Source organism: Mytilus galloprovincialis, chromosome 10, assembly GCF_965363235.1.
Source record: "Mytilus galloprovincialis chromosome 10, xbMytGall1.hap1.1, whole genome shotgun sequence".
In the NCBI taxonomy this organism is placed as follows: Eukaryota; Metazoa; Mollusca; class Bivalvia; order Mytilida; family Mytilidae; genus Mytilus; species Mytilus galloprovincialis.
Window position 1 is genome coordinate 62591978 of NC_134847.1, and position 11761 is coordinate 62603738.

The 11761-nt window shown below is 29.0% G+C and overlaps 1 long non-coding RNA gene across 1 annotated transcript; it reads left to right on the plus strand.

Moving 5' to 3' along the window:
- The first annotated feature begins 3257 nt into the window (after window positions 1-3257).
- Window positions 3258-9838, plus strand: LOC143049279 (uncharacterized). Its single transcript, XR_012970159.1, has 3 exons — window positions 3258-3413; window positions 6882-6986; window positions 8588-9838. It is a non-coding gene; the product is annotated as an uncharacterized LOC143049279 (long non-coding RNA).
- Window positions 9839-11761: the final 1923 nt, after the last annotated feature.

Genomic DNA, 11761 nt, shown 5'->3' on the forward strand with positions numbered 1-11761 from the left:
GCTAACCTGTATATTTTAGAAGTAAAAACATTTTTAAATGCAAAATATTGTATCTATAGGTGTTATTAGTAATTCAAAATTTTCTTGCAAGAACCTTTGTTGTTTTAGTATTCTTTATTTAATGGTTTAAGACAATAAATATTCAAGAAACAATATATGCAAGCAGAAGCAAACTTAAATGGGACAGTATTACAAAGTTATTTCGTTGAGCAATTGCTTTAATACTTTATCTTTATAATATATCTCTTCCTATAATTGCCCACTTTAGCTCCACCAAACTTATAATTCTGAATTTTCCTTGTGATGTTTAACCAAGAAATGTGCCCTGAACACTACAAAAATTTTACGTTATCATTATCAACCATTTCTGGAAGTGACGATTATAAATGTTCATTATCGAATGATTTATGTTTGACATGACTTGACTCGATTTAAAAAGAATATCTTTTGTGTATATATTTAGTTTAAATGGTTTTAAAGAGAAGACGATCCGCAGTATGAATAATTTAAAAGTATATAAATCTATATATGCTGTATAAGTATGTCCATACATAGATAAATCGTTATGTATGTATTATGTTTTTAAACAAGTTAAACTAAGACATTGACACACCAATTGAAGGTAGGTGTTTAACTTCCTAAACAAATATACAAAACAAACACACGCATATACACATTTAAAGTACATTGCTGATCAGCAACAACTTTTCATGACAATTATAAATTTCAACTCAATTTTGTGTCAGTTACCTAAACTGCCGATGCACCCGCTTTCGATCCTTTCATTATCTGTCTATTTAATCAACTTATGAGAATTCATTCGCCTTAATATATTTTTAACGAATTAATAATGAGACGTAAAATGACCGACAAAGAAGTGCTAAAACAGGCAATTCATGAATATTTTTTTTTTATCAAAACTAAACAAATGAAAATTGTTATATCGCTATCAATTTGAAAATTAGAAGAAGGAATGTGATTGACAAATAGTTCTAATTTGTATAACGGCAAGTGGAAAAGTGGAAAAGACGATGATAAGAGGGCAATCATAAACTCTAAGTCAAGGAAAGACATACACGCATAAAAAAGCAAAAAGCGACTAACAAAAACATCACATCTTTGCAAGAATGCTTAGATTGAGATACACGCACGAGTAACATTCAACATGAATTCAGATCAGAACAAAGTTCGGCATATTGATGTCAATATAAGGTATATTTCTTTTTATACATATATTCATTAAGTTATGAGGCAGCATGAGTACGCTATTTCGTTTAAAAGTCATACAAATATTTAGGTTTGTTTCCGTATTGAGTCACGATAAACGATTAATATCAGAAAACAAATCTGTTTTGATACAACCGTAACTATTTCCTTATCAGTAAAAACATTTTTGAAAAGATTTATCACTAGGTAACTTACCCATATAATTATTAGATCAAATTATCTGTGTCAATACATTTAGTACTTACTGTTTAAATGTGACAATCGTATACCAGATATTTATATATTTTTATATGACGAGGTGAGTTTTTGACACTTATGTTGTAATATATAATGAAATCCATGATAGTAAAGATATCCAAACCCAGCTATATAATGACAATTTTGACAGTATAAAATCGACCGTTAACCAAATAACTTTTGCAAACTTTTTCGAAATGTGCCATTCATGATCAACTATGTTAAACAAAAAGAGACAAGTTACCAAACAATGAACAACTAAAACAACAAAAATCACATTTTTTCTCCTTCTGTTTCGTTATGGTGTTCGATAGCTGTCTTCTGTATATCGATTTTTTGAAACTGGAAATCAACAGAAGGAATCCCGCAATAGAACAAGATGTTATATTAAGCTTTAATTCAACAATATCACAGATATCGTGTTAAAGGAAAATTAAGCTTAATTCCCTATTTTATACATGAGACAAAGCCTGTACCAAGTCAGGAATAAAACAGTTGTAAATAGTTTGATGTGTTTGAGATTTTTATTTAGCTACTTGATTAGGAACTTTCGGTTTTTGAATTTTCTTCTGAGTTCGGAATTTCTATTATTTTACTTTGTAGTGGCTTCAAAATGTTTTGTAGGTCCTTCATAATAACAAATATGCATCAATGAGAGTGTAAAGGTGTAAAATGCGAACTTTTTTCTGGAAAAATCGACAAACAACCAAACCGTCCTGGTGATATAATTTGTTCTGCGAAGACATTTGAAATAATTGACAAAGCAATGGTCATAAATAAATCTATTGTCATGTCAATATATTTAAGACACTTAAATAACTAGTATTGGCAAAATATTGTGCTTAATTATACATTTTTGTATTTATAACTTATTAACTTACTACACAATTGCTATCTACAATTTCAATGATCATTTGTTATCTGTGTGTCCTTTTTATATAACTTAATAAATTTTGTAAATTTTCAAAAGATATAAAGTCAAGGGAAAATCTGATACCGATAACTATGTTTCAAAAGTGCATGTCTATATCTCTATAGCATTCAGCGACATGAACGCATTTTAAGGATTAAAGGATATTAATAAGGTTTTAAATGATAGGAATATACATAAATTAATTAAATAACGAAAACGCCGAACTCCGGGGACGATTCAAAACGGAAAGTCGTCAGTCAAATGGCAAAATTAAAACACATCAAACGACAAAAACAAATGGATAACAAATGTCATATTCCTGACTTGGTACAGGCAATGTGATTGGTTGAAACACGATTGCTTACAATCAGTCAAGTCCCTTACATATTTATTTTGAGAATTTTGTCTTAATATCTTCTTTATTAGTTTGTTATATATATTTATGTTCAGAACGAATAAAAGCAAGTTAGGATTTTGGTAGGGAAAATGTTAAATGACCATTGAATTCGTTTAGACAGCGATGATTTATTCAATTTTGATTTTATTGGTTGTAATTGTTATTGTTTTGCTTTAATATAAAAAAAAAAATATTTTAAAGGAAATATATTTTACCATGCTATGAACTGAGCAGTAAATAAATTTGTACACAGGGTTAACTATGAAATCGACAGTTTGTATCTCTTTAAAAAGATTAAAAACTAGAGCGAGTATTTCAATATGAAAGTAACTGATATCTCTTTTGTAAATGTCACTCCACATAGTAAATCAATGATATATAAATAAATATTACCTACTTGTTTACTTTGACAATATGATAATAGTGCACCCGTCTTTAACATATAATTATATGTAAAGAGGATGTTATTTGTTTTGTTATTGTAAAAAGTTTTATTCAAATTAAATGTAATGCAACCAGTGGTAACAAAAAGGAAGTTCTCTACCAATAGAAGTTTTACTAGACAAATTGATATACCCCTACGTGAGTTGTCTATCTATAAAGTAGATTACAATATCTTTAAAGTAGATTACAAATGAGGTAAGAAAAACAAAAATTCCATATCTATTAACATTGCTTTAGTCATTTTCTTAATTTCATCGGCTTCAACCTTTGTCAAAGTAAAATAAATTTAAGTGTATTATTAAAAACACAACATAAAAAACTAATAATCATCCACACACTAAAAAGAGTTGAAAATCTATTATCATTTACATCAGTATTAATACCTCAGGTGCTCTGGAAGGCAATGTATGGCACCTGTCGTGTTGTGCATCTAAGAAACAACACTGTGATAAGTATATTTCGATATGTCACATTCGGGGCAAAGAAGACGGAATTGTAGCTACGACAATTTGAAAATATCTATTGCTATTTGTGAAACGGTTATTCTATAAGGACCAACCAACTCGTGCTTGCGTCCAATAAATTAACGAAGGGCTGATTTTATTTAACACATGGTTTAATTTTTTTTCATTATTTTTTCTCTCGCGTGATATAAATAAATTAAATGTATCAGGTTTCATAAACATCTTCCTACAAAAATTGTACGGAAAGGGTTAAAAATGAGTATAGTTTTACATTATACCTTTATAAACTATATTTCATTTCCCTATTTCATGAACTCATTTTGCAATTTTCTTTGTATTGGCAATATGAACAAACACTAGTAATTAACAAATTTAACGAGGTCTCAAAGTTGCAGATAAATCATATGGAATCCACAATGATGTTTTTCTTTTCTGTTTTGAATATATCTTTCTACAATGTCTCTTTTATTTTGTCAATCGAATGGAATTGTATGCGACTGTCATATAAGTGAGAGGTTTAGCATGCTATAAAACCAGGTTTAGTTCTACATTGTTTTACATGAGAAATTGCCCGTCACAAGTCAGGAATATGACAAATGTTATCCATTTGTTTGATGTTTTGAGCTTTTGATTTAGCCAGTAGATTTAGTCATTTGACTTCGGACTTTCCGTTTTTGAACATTCCTAGGAGTTTGGTATGTTTGTTATTTTACTTTCTACTCTTGTATTCATCTTTTAATGTGTCTATATAACCTTTGTCTTAAAATTGTTAATTTTGTCCGCTCGCATAATTTGTGTCGCAACATTGACACAAAAAAATATTAAGTAATATCTCTAATATATAAAATACAAGTAAGTCTACATAAGAAAATTCCTCTACCAAGTCAGGAATATGACAGTTGTTATCCATTCGTTTGATTTGGTTGAGCTTTTGATTTTGACATTTGATGAGGGAATTTCCGTTTTGAATTTTCCTCGGAGTTCGGAATTTCTATTATTTCACTTTTTGGTACTGTTGTGATTTTAGTTTCTATATCATTATCATTTAAAGGTTATAACGATCACATATTTACATTTCTGTAAATGGCCTAACTCGTAAAATTTGTATAATCAATAATGAACTGTATGGACTACTTCCTTTTTAAATTTTGAAATAATCTAACCGATTTTTAAAATATATATCTATATATTAAGGACGTAATTGTTTTTGTTATTCAACTATATACAAATTAAATGTTATGCAGTCAATAGTTATAAAAAAGGAAGTACTCATGATAACGATATTTGACATGACAAATTAGTATACCTATATACAAAATTTATGATCAATTATGAAATAAACTTAGAGGTGATTTTAATAATTTGGTAAGAAAAAGCGGTGCATTTAATATATATCAAATCGTTTTTGCTTTTGATAATCTAATCCGTAATGAAAAAGGTATTACCAAAGAGACTAGGCTAATAGGTTGAAACGCTAGACGCGCATTTTGTTTACATCAGACTCATAAGTCACGCTCGAATTATAACAGTTTGAAGACCAAATCAATATGAAGTATTAGACCTAGAGCATCACAGTATTCAAATCTAGGAATCAACAGTAGACACGAATCTGTTCCCTATGTCAAGCTTATTTTTTTGCATAGCTTATATGGGTTGGGTAAAATCATTGCACACTATTAATATGATCATCATTATAGGTAATATCATGATTTCAAACTGTTTTACATATGCCTTCATTTACCTTTCATTAATCTTTCTTGCATGGTATAACAAATACGAAGCTGGATTAAAACATAACACATACTGAACTATTGACACATACATGACAGACTTCATATATAATGTATTTAGATTTTCATTCAGTAAATCTTTATTTACTAAGCAAAATGAAATACAAAAACAACGTTTATTTATCGATCAAAATAATTGTTACTTAGAAAAAGGTTTTTATCCGAATAATTTGTTCAATTACATAATACAGCTGTAATATTTGGACTTTAGCATTATCTATGACTTTTTTTATCCATAATTGGTTTTCTGAATAATATAAATTAGTATCTGAAAGTATAAAAGATAACAAAGCATGTTCAAGATACACATGCTTAAGTTTTTATAAATTAAGGTTTTAGTACCACAACATCGTTGTCGTTTAAAAAAAAGGGGGGGTATATTTGTCCCTAATGATTCCAATTAGCAGGTAGCCATTACTTTGGCAATTCTGTATCTTTGAAATATAGAATTCGCATATTGTTGCATTGATTCAATTAAGGAATGTATCTTTCTCGTGTCTATTCCTTTACGAGATATTAATTGTAGAAAAAAGGCATCTGATGTAGTTGGAAACACATGGTATAAATGCTATCTCATTCTTTCATGATGCATTTATTGTGCAGTGTATAGTAGAGTTAATAAAAATATTTTTTTATTTCTTCAAAAGATAAAATTTATCAAATCATTTTTAAGTAACTTTTTTTCCTTGATATAATTTTTCCAATTAGTAGAACGATTTGGATATGGAAATAACAAGCCGCCCCGCGAAATACATGTAGATATGTGCTAGTCTTAAGTCATTCTTTTTAATCAGGTTTTTTTAATGTATTTTGCAGTTGCAGCTATTTCCTCTCTGGACTGTTTAATTGCGGTATTTCCTCTTATAGTTGACGTGTTTCCCTCGGTTTTAGTTTGTAATCCATATTTGATTTCTATCAATCGATTAATGACTTTTTTTACAGTGGTATACTACTGTTGCCTTTATTCATTCATTTAATAAAACGATAAACAATTGTAATATGGAGGAATTTTAGCTAAATTATGCAATAGAAAATGTAAATATAATAGTTAACACTAGATTACGACAAATAATTTGATTATGCAAATAAATATTTTAGCTAAATGATTCGTGTGCATATCTAAAATTCGATATTATATATATATATAATATGTTTAAAGGATTTTATTGCATAAACTTATTAAAAGAATAAAATGCATATTTTAAGGATATAAGTAACATCAACTTGAAAATTAGAAAATAAAGTAATTGGATATTTTGTTCTTGATTAACTCCTAATGATGTTTGAAGAATATTATTCATCCAGAATAAGCATTCCAATATATATAAAAAGAAGGTCAGACGTATGGAAAAGTTTTTTTCAACCGGAATATTGCAAAATACATAATAATATCAGAATAATCTTTTCAGATTTAGGTAAAAGAAAGATATTCGATAATCTTTAGAAAGATATGATTGTGCACAGATGGAACTTACTCTTCTTGTATCAACTTGTTATCATCGTATTATGGCAAGGTTTGTAATTCTAATGTATAACAAACACATAATATGCAAATATCCTCTTCTCTGATTTCAAAAGATGAAAAAAACGCTGGACAGACAAACCCGTTAAAGTTTTAATCATTTATTTTGGTCACGATAGACATCAATGTGAAAAATCAAATTGGATACCTAAAATAAATAAATTGAAACCAATAAACCAATAAATAAAACATGGGGAAAAAGAAAATTAACAATGGTGTGGAAAATATTGATCATTCAATCTTCATAATTACCGAACTTTACTTTTTTGGCTACTTCGTGCAAAATTCCCGATATTTACCTAAAAGAAATTGAAAGCTGTCCAAATATATTTAAGAAGGAAAAAATGACAAAGTGAAAAAAAAACCCAACTTATCAGCAAATACAAAAAGAGGAGGGATCAGAATGATTGATTTTGACAGTTATTTTACAGCACTGAACGCTTCATGGGTCTCCAAATAAAACAACAACCAGTCTGCCAAACAGGAAAATTTTTCCTAACAAATATTTCGACAATCTTGGTAAAAACTTTCTTGTCTTTGAAATAACTTTTGATAATATAAAATCACTAAATGAACATGGAAAAATACCTGCTTTGTGTTCATAAGTAATTGAAAAAAAATTAACAATTTCGAATGAAAACTTCTTCAGTATGTTATTCCTACAAAGTAGTTACTATCAAAATGGAAAATATCAGAGAATGGTAAATGCAATATTTGAAAAACAGAAGAAGATTACTTGCATTTCTTTATTACATGTTCATTAAAAAGGTTTTTGAGAGAAAGCACATTATCTCCTAGCAAAAATGCAGTTTCAAAATTAGATATTAGTAAAACAAATATTATTTGGATACAAAATATCAGATCATGGGTATTATAGTTTTAACCTTTTTTTTTTACAGTTTTATGTGTTCGTATTAACAAGTCATACTATATCTCTGAGCGAAAACTGCAATTCTTAAATGTGTTTATAAATGATCTACGAATGGTTATGAATGAGAACTCAAACAGTATCTCAAAAGTATTTTTCATAAATTAAAAAAGATTGATATATTTTCGTAGATACTTAGAAGTAATTTTCAGGAATGCTTGGACAATGAATTAAAATTGTAACAAGTATTCTGATGAATAATAAAAATATTTGTTGTTAAAAACAAAACAAAACCAAAAAAACTCCCTTTGTGTTATTCATACGCATCATGTTATCAAAGACATTTCAATGTTTTTAATCTTACCTGTTCTTTTAAGATACCAAAGAGAACACACCGAGTGCACAGTAAACAAAATTATTACCCCAATGCAAACATTCATCACCATGAAATAAAATAGAACCGACAAAAAACTAACATCAATGAAATAAAACAATTGAACAAAATGAACCGTATAGTGAGTAGACTATAGATTATGATTGGTATTTTTGATAACAGATTTAAATGAACTTGATGCATAAAACAAAAGTAGACATTGTTAATTGCTATGTCATTTGGTCTCTGTGGAGAGTTGTCTCATTGGCAATCATACCACATATTCTTTTTTTATATTATAAGATGAAGTATTGTGTGGTCCAATAAATGTATACTTTCATTTTTTTTTCAGATATTGCCACATCAACTTGGGCTTTAGCATCTCTAATATTTCTTTTACTACTCATACAAGAAGAAATTGTATTGAAACATTTGTACATGGACATTTTCTGTTTGATGTTTATTCTCTTATTATGGCCATTTACCAGTCCGAAATTTTTAAATGCAGACACTTTTTACTTTGTGAGTGAACAGATTAGAAGTGGGGAAACGTATTGTAATGCACTTGTTGTAATATTTGGAGTTTTGTGTTTCTCTTACGTCTTAGCCGGAAATGGACTTTTGATTGCACAAAATATTTATGACAGACCAAAAACAAAACTGTCTGTGTGTATCTTTTTGCTCGGTTGTGAATATTTAACTCATGACATGTGTGAACAGCTTATAGAAAGTACTGTGCAATCAATATATGGAAACATTATGCTGCAAATCCCAATCCACTTTCTCATGTATGTATTTACATTCGAGATATTCCAAATATTCACCTCTTCATGGGGAATAGTGTATATATACCTTTGTATAACTCATTACTTTGTTTCACCAATTACAACTTTTTTTTGCATAAGCTCTATCCTTATCGCATGCCTTATAGCTTGTGAGGTATACATAAACTATAACAGGATTAGCTTCCAGATTATAAAAAACTTCTTTATTAGACTTAGTGGAGACAATCAAAGATTAAGGGAAATATATTTCATATTATTTGTATATGTTTTAGCCAAAGTTGAAGATATGATTCGATCAAAATTTTAACTGCTTAAGGTAACAGCCATAAAAAAATAATCTGCAGTAGGATGTGTAAAACCAGTATTTCTCTAAAGTAAAAAAAAATACCATTATCTCAAACTGTCTAGGTTTTTCAATCACATAATATCCTCAACATGATCTTTTAAATTTGATCACAACATTACTTAAAGGAAATACGCTTTAAAAAAACCTTCCTATAACAAGGATAGTCACCAGAAAGGCTGTTTTTTTCCTTAGCTAAAAAAAAAATGAAAACAAAGGAATCTATCAAATCATTAGGTAATGAAGAATCAAAATACTTTGCCAAACATTTATATTTTGATTTCATGTTTATATATATAGAAATGCATATCACATATATTGTTGTTACATTGCCTTTTGCAAACAATTAGGTAAGTGTGATTTATTTACCACATGTGATATCGTGTTTACTCTTTGATAATATATTTAATCTTATTGTTTTTTTTATATTGATCTTATCTGCAGTGATAGTGTGATAGTTTTTGATTTTAATTATATAAACTTATTATTTATAGATATCTATAAAAGAGAGAAAAGTATAAAATTTAAACAAATGTCTAAATTTATGGAAAATTTAACAATAGACAAAAGAAACCGAGCATCTTTTCTAAACCATAAAATTGAGAATGGAAATGGGGAATGTGTCAAAGAGACAACAACCCGACCATAGAAAAAACAACAGCAGAAGGTCACTAACAGGTCTTCAATGTAGCGAGACATTCCCGCACCCGGCGGCGTCCTTAAGCTGGCCCCTAAAACAAATATATACTAGTTCAGTGATAATGAACGCCATACTAATTTCCGAATTGTACACAAGAAACTAAAATTAAAAAAATACAAGACTAACAAAGGCCAGAGGCTCCTGACTTGGCACAGGCGCAAAAATGCGGCGGGGTTAAACATGTTTATGAGATCTCAACCCTCCCTCTATACCTCTAGCTAATGTAGAAAAGTAAATGCATAACAATACGCACATTTAAAATTCAATTCAAGAGAAGTCCGAGTCTGATGTCAGAAGATGTAACCAAAGAAAATAAACAAAATAACAATAATACATAAATAACAACAGACTACTAGCAGTTAACTGACATGCCAGCTCCAGACTTCAATTAAACTGATTGAAAGATTATGATTTCATCATATGAATATCAGGCACAATCCTTCCCGTTAGGGGTTTAGTATCATACCATCATAACATATATGAGAAGAACATAACCCGTGTCATGCCAACAACTGGTTTTTTAATAAATGTGTTCCGATGCAAAGACCCTATAAGTGAATCAATATTAACGCCAAAATAAGCAATCTTTAGTGACCTAACAACAGTATTGTAACCCTTCTTTATAAGTCTATTTAAAGGTTTTGGTAGTTTCTGAGGTGAATACTGACATTTTTGTGCTTATAAAGAATATTTCCATAAAAAATTGGATGTGAAATACCTGAATGTATAAGAAGTCTGCATGTTGAGCTATATTTACGAATGATGTCCTTATACCGATGATAAAATTTAGTAAATGTTTTGACTAGTTTGTGATATCGAAAACCCTGGTGTAATAATTTTTCAGTAATACATAAATTTCTCTCGTTAAAATCTAAAACATTGTTACATACACGAGCGAATCGTACAAGTTGAGATATATAAACACCGTAAGATGGTGACAAAGGAACGTCACCATCTAAAAATGGATAATTAACGATAGGAAATGAAAAATCATCTCTTTTATCATAAATTTTAGTATTAAGCTTTCCGTTAGTGATATAGATATCAAGATCGATGAAAGGGCAGTGGTCATTGTTAGTATTAGCTTTATTTAAAGTAAGTTCAACAGGATAAATTTCTTTAGTATACATACTGAAGTCGTCATTATTGAGAGCCAAAATGTGATCCAAATATCTTAAAGTATTATTAAATTTGTTTATGAGATGTTGTTTCGATGGGTCTTTGCTGATTTTTGTCATAAATTGTAACTCATAGCAATACAAAAACAGGTCCGCAATAAGTGGAGCACAGTTAGTCCCCATTGGAATTCCAATAACCTGGCGATATACGAAATCTCCAAAGCGAACAAAAATGTTATCTAGTAAAAATTCAAGGGCATATATAGTATCAAAGCATGTCCAATTGACATAGTTTTTTTGTTTATTGCTACTAAAAAATGACCTAAAAGAGTTTGAACATATATATTCACATTCTGACTTTTTAAATGCCTATATTTGCATTATATTTTTTTTCTTTCGATCTCTTTAAAAAAAAATGAAATACATGCTTCAAATGTTTAATGACCACGGCACAATACGTTCTACAAATTTTCTTTATTGAAACTATTTGTGTTAACAGTGTTCGTTAAAGCAGTTTTGAATTACAATTCACAAGTGGATCGGATAATAAATGTCATATACTACAATACAATTGCAACAA